General features: G+C 33.8%; 1 protein-coding gene across 11 annotated transcripts in view; it reads left to right on the forward strand.

The window, feature by feature from the left end:
* LOC106881796 (regulator of G-protein signaling 17) overlaps positions 1 to 10,809 on the forward strand; it is a 378,661-nt gene that overhangs the window by 120,633 nt on the left and 247,219 nt on the right. The window lies entirely within an intron of this gene.

A 10,809-nucleotide genomic window follows, 5' to 3' on the forward strand; every position in this document is an offset into this window, starting at 1 on the left:
GCATTCAGATTAAGTTATCAAATGTAATGCTTATTTATCCACATTTTAAAAAATTAATCATGTAGAATCTTAACGCTTCAAGATTTTGAAAATGTGATTGTTTATTTTTAGAATGACATTGTAGGTAGGTGTAAAAGGCAGGACCTGGTTTCAATACAAAGTAAAGAGAATATTTGGGCCGGATATGGTCAGTTTAAATGCTAAAGGGTTAAACCTCTGGTAATGGTATCTCCTATGCTTTTTCAAGATAGAAACTATTGCTTAGAATCTGAAATAAATCGTCTTAGTGCTTCAAGGGTAGATTAGGATATGCACCCTAGCCTCATAATATTCCTGTGAAGATCAGTGACCTCCAGGGGTTATTAGCTTTGAAAGACATTGTGTCTAGCATACATGGACAGAAGCTGAAGAAAGCGGTGGAATAAAAGAACTACATGAACTACTACTCTTACTACTATTTAATAGCATCCTTAGCAAAGTTATTTAAGTTGTAATTTTTGCCTCAGCTGACTTCAAAAGCTTGTCTGGTAAAGTGACTTAAAGTGAGAACCAGGAATCCTGAAAGTTTTAAGGAAAGACAGGTGGAGCCTGCTACTCTTTATATTTGCTTGGTCATTAATAGGATTAATGAAGCAAAGGACTTCAGCTAAAATTCAAAATTGATTTTCAGCTATACCAGGAATAGTAACAACAACAATAGTAATTGATGAGAAGTGATATATTTGAGAATGACAAGTAACAATAGTACAAACTTTGTGTAAACAAACATCCCTTATACTGAATGCATAACAACAATTACAACTTCTAGTAACAGCGGCAAGCAACAGCAGCTGTTTTCTATACATACACTAGCCCTAGCTATTGTGAAATACAACTTTCCAGCTTCTCTAAGTTAAGATGCCTCTAACAAGAAATTAAATAAAAATTTGCAACTATATTTATGCCATTGTTCTTTGTCTGTAAAAGTCACCTACTTTCAAGATATCAAGGTGTGTTACTGGTAGGGTAGAGTGCTGCAATTCATAGATTACAAGTATTACCAACTGAACTCTTTATTATTTATAAATAGTAGAGATACAGCAAAAGTCATAGAAAACTCCACATAGGGACTACATTTTTTCACTACCTAGAATCATGAAGATAATGCCAATGTTACAATAAATTGTCTTAATCTTATATATTTGAAGGAGAATCATGTTTTACTTTTGCTGGTAGACATTTGAATTATCAGAAATGTAAATGCATTCTTTTATTCTTTTACTAAGTTTAAGTTTCTGGACTGTGATTTTCAGAAAATTATATGTCTCCTCCAGTATTTAGGTACTTATGTTACCATAATAATGACAACAAAAGGCAAAACTGACTTGACTAGAAAAAGACATGACAGGGATGGAAGCCAAATGCAACAAGATGTTTTACTTTGAAACACCAACTCAGCCATCTCTTCCTGATACACACATGCAAATACATGTACATATATGTGTGTATGCATATATACATCAAACAGGCTTGCACATTGTTTCCATCTACCAAATTTTATTTACAAATCTTTTGTTGATCCAAAGTTATTTACCCAAGTTTTTTTTTAATAGGACCAAATCTAAAATTATACAATTACAAAGCCAGACATCAGATATAAACATAACTCAATAAACACAATAAAAGTAAAAATATAAATGCAAAAAGATAAATTTAGAAATTGCAGTTTAATTATCTCCATGTTATTAACTTTGGATTATGCTTGAAGTCCCAAATGTTTCGTACCCAAATTTAAACATTCCAGACTTTTTCTTGTTTCAGTGATTGGACTGTGACCATTGCTGGGGTACCACCTTACAATCTCAACACTTATTTTATATATATATATATATATATATATATACTCACTCTCTCTCTCTCTCTCTCTCTCTCTCTCTCTCTCTCTCTCTCTCTCTCTCACACACACACACATGCATGTATATGATGGGCTTCCATGCAATTTCTATCTACCTAAGCCTCTCACAAGGCATTGACCTGTGGCTACAGCAGAAATCACTTGCCCAAGGTGCTGCACTGTAGGACTGAACCTGAAACCACCTGTAGTTACAAAGAAACTTCTCAACCACTCAGTTATTCCTGTACCATGTTTAGTTAGAGTTGTTAATTAAAAGTACACAAGTTTTTGACATATATATAAATATATATATATATATATATATATATATACCTCTTGTGCCTGAAAGTATGACAGGTTAAGTTGACCTTGGCGGAATTTGAACTCAGAATGTTAAGATGGACAAAATACTGCTAAGCATTCTGCCTGGTATGCTCACAACACTACCAGCTTATTATTTTGGTTTTATATTGACATTTTACACTTGACTGATTTATTTTCATTTATGTGTCTGACAATGACCATCAGTGTGTCACTGTGTGTATATGTACATGCATGTATGTATGTGTGTGTGTTTGGTTAAATAAATTCTGCATAGGTATCTATCAATTAATGAAATATCAGTTGTACAAAAATCATGATTTTTTTTCTTTTTTTTTTTTTAATACTTAGTGAAGAAATAGTCTGAAAGATTTTCATTTCATGTTGTATTTTTAATTTTCATTTCATGTATTTCTAATTCTTACGCTTCCATTTCTTCATTCACTTGTTTGTTAATCTAAATGAATGTGCACACAAGCTGTTCAATAATCTTTAAGTGTAAGCTACTGAATATTCTACAGACATATATATATATATTTGTAGGCAGAATTAGTATGACTTATTGTGCCAAGGTAAGGCCTGCATATTACAGTTATAGTCCATCCAACAGGCTTCTACACAATTTCCATCTTCTAAAATTTACTCTTAGTCTTTTCTATCGTTATTGCCACAGGAAGTGCTCTGATGAACTTTCTCTCTTAGCTCCAGATCACTTTGTGCCATCTCACTGGCTTGAAATTCACAGCATCTTCTTCCTAATGCTGCTATGCTTCCATGAATAAGGAAGTCTTTCTACACTCTCTTCCATCCCATTGTTTTCCTCATTCTTATGACCTGAACTCTTTCATGTCTAAAGTAACTTCATTCCCTTCATCTTAATTTCTCCTTCTTTATAATCCCTTACACTAAGGTGTTTCTTACCCTGTTTGGAACTTTCTTTAAAAAGGGGTTACATTGGCCTGATGCTATTAAAATAAATACTTTCCCAAAATACAAACAAGGATTTTTGTGATTTGCAAAGTGAACTTCTTAAACACAGATCTCTTTTTTTTTTTTTTCATTTTTTAAGAAACATTTCATCCTGCTTCTTATAGCTTTTATAAGTTAGGGTTTTAAATGGTTAATATTCTAAATTTATATACAATTATATGGCTACTCATATTCTGAAATTCATTTAGCTGTAAGCACAGGTATGGTTGTGTGGTTAAGAAGCTTTGTTTTGCGACCATGTGGCTACAGGTTTGGTCCCTGGCATGACACCTTAGGCAAGTCTCTTTTACTAAAGACCCAGACTGACTTATGCTTTGTCAGTGAAGTTGGTAGACAGAACCAGTTTGAAAACTCATCATGTGTGTGTGTGTGTTTGCTTCTTTTGTCCACCTCCACCAAAACTTAATAACCAGTGTTGGTTTGTTTATATCACCATAATTTAGCAACTTGGCAAAAGAGACCAATAGAATAAGTACCAGGCTTACAAAAAAAAAAAAATACTGAGATCCATTTGTTCAGCTAAACCCTTCAAGGCAGTGCCCCAGCAAGGCTGCAGTCCAATGAATAAAATTTATGAAAGATAAAAGGTAACAATATCATTAAGACAACAAACTTATTGGTAAAGTTAACTTTTAAGAGTTCACTCTTGATGTTATCTTACGAGTGAGGAGACAAAAATGAAATGTGTTCATGAAGAAACATTTTAGTTAATCATGAGAAATTATGGCAATGCCTTGAAATCAAAGAACTTTAGGCACATTCTTCACTAAACATTAGAAACAAAATCATTAATTTAAAGTGTTTTTGCATGACTAACATTTTGTTAGTCAATGAATATGGAATGCTTGTACAATATTTATTTGATGAAAGATATATTTTGATAAATATTGTTAGACAGTATCTATAAAAATAACTCATTCAAGTGTGAAATGTTGTCTTCAGTATGAAACTGAAATATAAACTAATATTTTAAACAATGTGAAACTTATTGCAATGTATTAAAATCCTAAAACCAAAGTGCCACATAAAAAGCATTGGTGTTTGTGCAAGTGCTGCATTAAAATCCCCCAGTACTCTCTGTAAAGTGGTTGGTGTTAGGAAGAGCATCCAGCTGTAGAAACCATGCCAAAACAGACTATGGAACCTGATGCAGCCCAGCCTTGTCAGTTCTTGTCAAGCCATCCAACCCATAACAGCATGAAAAACAGGCATTAGATGATGATGATGATGATGATGATGATGATGATAGAAATATACAATGGATTGTTATTGTTTAGCCCATGGTCTGTTCTGATCTAGCAGACTTGTGATCGAAATCATTGCAGCGATGACCATTTCATCTTTACAGACAATTTATCTCTGACTATATTTTATCTAATATGTTCTTCCCTTTTTTAAAAAGGTGGTAGGGTATGACTTGAAGAAGATTTCACTGCTATTTCATGTGTGCCAACCAGATGCACAGAGAGATTACGTAACCTCTATGGTTTAAAAATCAAAGACAAGTACAAGTCATAATTTTTTTTACTGAAAAACAATCCCTTCTGAACTGTTGGAAAACTCAGAGTCTGTCTTTTCCCCAACTCTGGTGGCCTGATACAGATTGTAGAGTATATAGTCACCAGATACTTCAAATACTGGCCATTAAATAGCAAACATAATTTGACCAAACCTGACCAATGATGATAGTGTTGCAGATCTAAACAAAAATATGTGTGAATATATTCTTAAGTTTACATATTAAGCTGTATCCTTGAAATCCTGGGGGTCAATTTGTTCGACTAAAAACCCTTCAAGACTGTGCCCCAGCATAGCTGCAGTCAAATGGCTGCAGTCAAATGACTGAAACAAGTAAAAAATAAAAGATATCGTTTTTAGAAGTGGATTCTTCTTTTAGTGTTGTCATTGTTCATATCTAGGTATTGTTGTAGTATTTGATCACATTCTTCTTTAGTTACCTTCTTTAGTCGACTTTATGTTTGATGTTTTTGGTTGTCTTTGTGTTTGGCCATATCTTTCTGCATCTGTTATTTTTTTCTTTTCTTGTTTTTTAGTTCCATTCTCGCGCTCTGCCTTTTGGTTTCCTAAAACTTAGTTCCTCATTGAGAAGATGTTCTAAAATTCTTTCATATTCCATAAGCTATATGATCATAAACCTCAATCTGCTATGTCACAATAGAGCTTCTAATGTTACACCACTGATTAACTCAAAAACCTCTAACATCATTCTCATAGTCTGTCCAAGATATATACAAATTTGCTGAAAATACTCCAACTATCCTATAAGGGTTTCTTTGCCATTCAATATCATTCTTTTTGTATACACATCATATGGTCTACATTCTGAACTAAAGTACCACAAACAGAAACAGGACATTATTCTGCTTTTGTGCAGTATATTAGCAGAGTTATTTGAGTGTATGGTATTTATTCCAGCTCTCTGCATCCCAGGTTTGACCCCTATTTTTATCCTTTCAGGGTCAATAAAATGAAATAGCAGTCCTGGGCAGTGGAATGATGAATTTGTTAGTGTTGGGTCAGACACTTTATGGTATTTGTTCCAGCTCTTTGTATTTTGAGTTCTTGGGTGGTAGACTTAAAACCACCTGGTCCTTAGGTGCCTTTAGCAAAGTTCACTGTTTCAAAGCATTCAGGCTAATATATGATTTGAAGATAATTTCCTCCCTTTCTTCAACAAGTCTTGGAAGCACTGAAGAAACTCAAATGTCTTGGATGCTACCTTTCCTCCTCCTTGACTAAACAGTGAAAAATAAATTTAACTAAAGGATATAACCACCTTAATTGCAATGCATAATGAACCAAAAATATTCCACATCTAATGAATCCTCAGAATATCCCTACCTTTTTTTAAATCTTTGACTGTACAAACTGTTGATTGTTGCAGTGCATGTGACATTTTGCTCAAAATATTTAATATCTTTCTTGTTTCATTCACCATACAGACATGATTGTGTAGTAAGAAGCTTGCTTCCCCACCACATAGTTCTGAGTTCATTACCACTGTGTGGCATCTTGGGCATGTGTCATTTGCTACAGCTCTGGGACAACCAAATCCTTGAGAGTGAATTTGCTAGATGGAAACTGAAAGAAGCAAGTTTCCATATTCTTATGTCTGGATTTTGTTTGAGGTCCCAAACGTTCATGTTGAAATTTTAATGTTTTAGACTGTTTTTATTTGCTTCATTCATTGGAGTGCAACCATGCTGGGGTTTAGTTAAACCTTGAAGGGTTTAAAGTCTGGTATTATCAGTGTATTTCATTGAACCACTATATTGTGTGTGTGTGTGTGTTTCCTTGTCTTGGCATCACAGGATAGTTGTAAATAGTTGTCACTGTCATGCAAGCAGTGTCATTCATTTCCAGTATCTCATGAGAAAATGTCTGGCCATGGGGAAATATTATCTTGCTTAGGAACAGGTGCGGGTTGGTTACAGGAAGAATATCTGGTGGTAGAAAATCTACCTCAAAGAAACTTCATCCAACCCATGCAAGTATGGAAAAGATGACATTAAAATGATGATGATGATAGTTGTATTGCCTACATTAAATTGCCTTTTACTTACTCTCTTCCCACATAACAGTGAGAAAGAGATTTATTTTATCTGATAGATGGCTCCTTCTATCAGCTAATATACAAGACTTAGGAAATGAGTTTGGCTTCTAAATTACAAAAAAAAAAAATTACTGTTTCTCTTTGCTCTCTTCATTCTCTTTCTTTCTCTTTCTCTTCATGTTGCTCTGCCTCTTCCTTTCCTTCTCTCTCATCTCTCTCTCTTCCTTTTCTTTGTCTCTATTTCTCTTTCTGTCTCTCCCTCTCCTCTCTTCCTTTTATTTTCCTATCGCTGTCTTTCCTTCTCCCTTTCTCTTTGTTTCGCGTGAACGCACACTCTCACTCTCACATAATATTTCTTATACTTAAAAAAAAAATATTGAAGAGTACCAATTAAGAATCGTTTCCAGTTTAGATGTATGTCTCCATTTTCTTTTTATTCATGTGTGATGATATTTCCATTTTAAGATATCTTCAGATATATTAATTCCATTATATTCACTTACTTTATTCTTGGAGTTGAAGCTGTTAGTCAATTTTTTTCTGATTATAAATTAGGTGAATTGACTTTATTTGCATTTAATATCATTAACTTTGTGCAGAAAATCATATTTAACTTTGCCTCTTTTTACTTGGATACAAATTATTTTGATTAAAAAGGAATTATTTTGATTAAAAAATGATTATTCTTTCACCAATTAATATCTTTTCTACATATAAATCCCACACACTTGATTACTGCTTCAGTTTCATTAGGAATTTGATAAATTAATTTTATCAAGCTCTTCTTTTAGTTTTGGGGTATATTAACACAGTTTTTGACCAGTCTTTTACTAACTAACATGGTTCAGTAATCACTTCAAAAGATGCTGTCTTCAAAACTTTGGCATTGCTTCTTTCTCTCATCCTCCCCACCTTTCTCTCCCTCTACTTTTTCTAACTCCACTAAAGAAATCTGATCTTAAACTGTGGGTCAAAAAACTATATATATATATCTCTTACGTGTTTCAGTCATTGGACTGCAGCCGTCCTGGGACACAACCTTGGAAATGAATGACGCCACTTGTATGACAGTGACACACATTTACAACCAATGACACAATGTCAAGACAAGGAGAGACAAACACTCACATGTACACACATGCACACACACGCACACACACACACACATGCACACAATCCAAATTGAGCAGCTTCAGTCGCTAACTGTGAGCCATGTAGAAACTATCAGCTTATCAAATTTCTTTGCAACTTCGATATGAGAAAATGTGCGTAACTCTGGATGCCAATAAATTATTATTGTATGTTATCATGTACAATCTACTTTTTGTTCTCTATACCTGCCAGTCATGCTTACCAACTTCCTACACTCAGATCTATATATTTATATATATATATATATATATATATATATATATATGTACACACATGCACACACACACACACACACACACACACACACACACACACATACAACAAGCATCTTCCAGTTTCCATCTACCAAACTCACATACATTTGGTTGGCCCAGGGCTATAGTAGAAGATGCCCAAGGTGCAATGCAGTGGAACTGAACCCTGCCATGCCTGTGCCTACATTTATTTTTTTATTCAAAGAATGTTAACTCGGTTCTTTTTAATATAAACTCATTAAACTCATTGTGGCTTTCTTGAATTTATTGTCTTTCTTCTTCACAGAGAAAACATTAAAAGAAAATAAAATAGAAAACATGTGTCTGCATAGTGCAGAGACCATAAAGCAAAATGGCACATAACTGTACCTTTTACACATAAATACAGTAAAATAAATTTTAAATGTGTTAGACTTGTATTTGAAGTGTGTTGAATGATATTCATTATAGTCCAAAATTAGTTTTTACTCAGCCACATTAATATTTTATTAAAATGAAATTTGCTAAAATCTTATAAACTCAGAGAAGTTGCAACCATAGAAATAGCAAGAAAACTCAGAAATTGAAAGCAAGGTGATATTTACAATTACCAATAAAGAACATGATACAGCAAACCCTGGTACAGATATTATATTCTATCGGCTGTTATGTAGTCAATTCTCAGCTCATTTTTCATGCTAGTGGTAGTGGGGCTGGAATGACTTCGTAAATATCACAGTTTTTTCATATTTTTTTATTCCTTAACTCAAGGATTTTGTATCTAATAGAACAATTTTAATTTTCTGTTTGTTATGAATGTGTAACTTAAAATATACTAGAATTTTTTTCACTTACTTTTCATGATTAAAAATATTGTTTTTTAAATCTCAACAGAGATATGCAAATTTGAACAAACTAGAATTATTCTTTGAATCACATACATATTAGTCACAACACTTTTCACCAAGAAACAAAAATTACAAGCCTTTAGAAACTTCCTCCCTGCCTATTACTTCCCACCAATTACAAATCTGCCGCTATTTCAAAACAAATCTTCCCTGTATTCACCCCACCCAGTTATTATCCTCTAATGAAGAGTGTGAATAAAAGCTGTGTTTGCTTGTCATTAACTAACATATAAATTACCATTCAGCTAGTTAATTGCTGAATGTTCCACTCCCTCCCTGGTAATCCTATAGGCCTACAAAATAAAGTAAATTCTCAAATGAGATGCAGTTTGCCTTGTCATATGATATCAATCAATAATATTTGAGATGAGAAATATGTGACTAGACCAGAAAGACTATATCCAGCTGGTTGGATCTTCAGGCCATTTCTGTGTATTTAACTGATTATTCCCATGCCACAGAGTTTGATTAACCCTTTAACATTTGAGGCAGCTATGACCAGCAGCCCAAATATTCTATCTGTTTTATGCTCAAACTGACCAGATCCAGCTTCTCACATCCACTCTATAATGTCAATATAAAAATAAACAATTCCATCATGGAAATCTCAAAGCTCCAAGATAACGCATGATTAATTAAAAACAATCATCATCATCATCATTTAATGTCTGTCTTCCATGCTTGCATGGGTTAGACAGTTTGAGTGGAGATGGTAAGCCAGAGAGCTACTCCAGTCTCCAGAGTATACTGGGTGTCTCTTACATGTCACAAGCATGGGTGCCTTTTATGCGTCACCAACATGAGTGCCTTTTACATGTTACCTACATGGGTGCCTTATATGTGTCACTGGTGTAGGTGTCTTATTTATGCCACCAGCATGGATGCCTTTTACCTGTCACCAGCACAGGTGCCATTTATGTGTCACTGGCACTGGCCACAACCACAATTTCACTTAGCTTGTTGTGTTCTCTCAATCTGAATGCTAAAGTGTTACAAAGCTCTGTTCTAGGTCAACCATTCTTCATCCACCCATCTTCAGGGAAACTGTGATTACAGCAGTCACTACTATAATTTATACCAGAAATAAAATTCATAGAATAGGTTTATGTGTCATGCTTAAGGTGAATTCTTTCTTACTGTTTTTTGAGTTTATATCCTGCCATACCTGGATTTACTTTTTGAGACTGGTGAAAAAATAGTACCAATAATGCAGTGGACATGTATTGTTTACCTACGCCATGCACTTCAAGCGTATCTTTTTTTCTATCTTTCTAATTACTTTCAAGCTGAATAAGCAAGCAAGAATGGAAAGAGCAAGTACCTTTATAGTCTTAGTGAAAGTATTAATAACAGAGTATAGTTTAAAAAAAGGAGTAATCTTTATCATCAACAATATTTTGTAGTAAAATAAGATGGCAAGCTGGCAGAATTGTTAGCATGACAGGTAAAATGCTAAATGGCATTTCATCCATCTTCGCAGTCTAAGTTCAAATTCCGCTGAGGTTGACTTTGTTTTCATCCTTTCAGGATCGATAAGATAAGTTAAATAATGGGGTTGATGTAATTGATTTACTCTTCCCCTGAACTTACTGGCCTTGTGCTAAAACTTAAAAGCAGTATTATGTAATCAAAATTTATAATAATAATAATGATGATGCTGCAAGCATATAGTAAAAATGAATTTTAAAAATCTACAAACTTATTGCTATTATAACAGCTATATTTCACTCTTTTGTTTTATTATATATATATATATAT

This window comes from Octopus bimaculoides, chromosome 4 (assembly GCF_001194135.2).
Source record: "Octopus bimaculoides isolate UCB-OBI-ISO-001 chromosome 4, ASM119413v2, whole genome shotgun sequence".
Classification (NCBI taxonomy): Eukaryota; Metazoa; Mollusca; class Cephalopoda; order Octopoda; family Octopodidae; genus Octopus; species Octopus bimaculoides.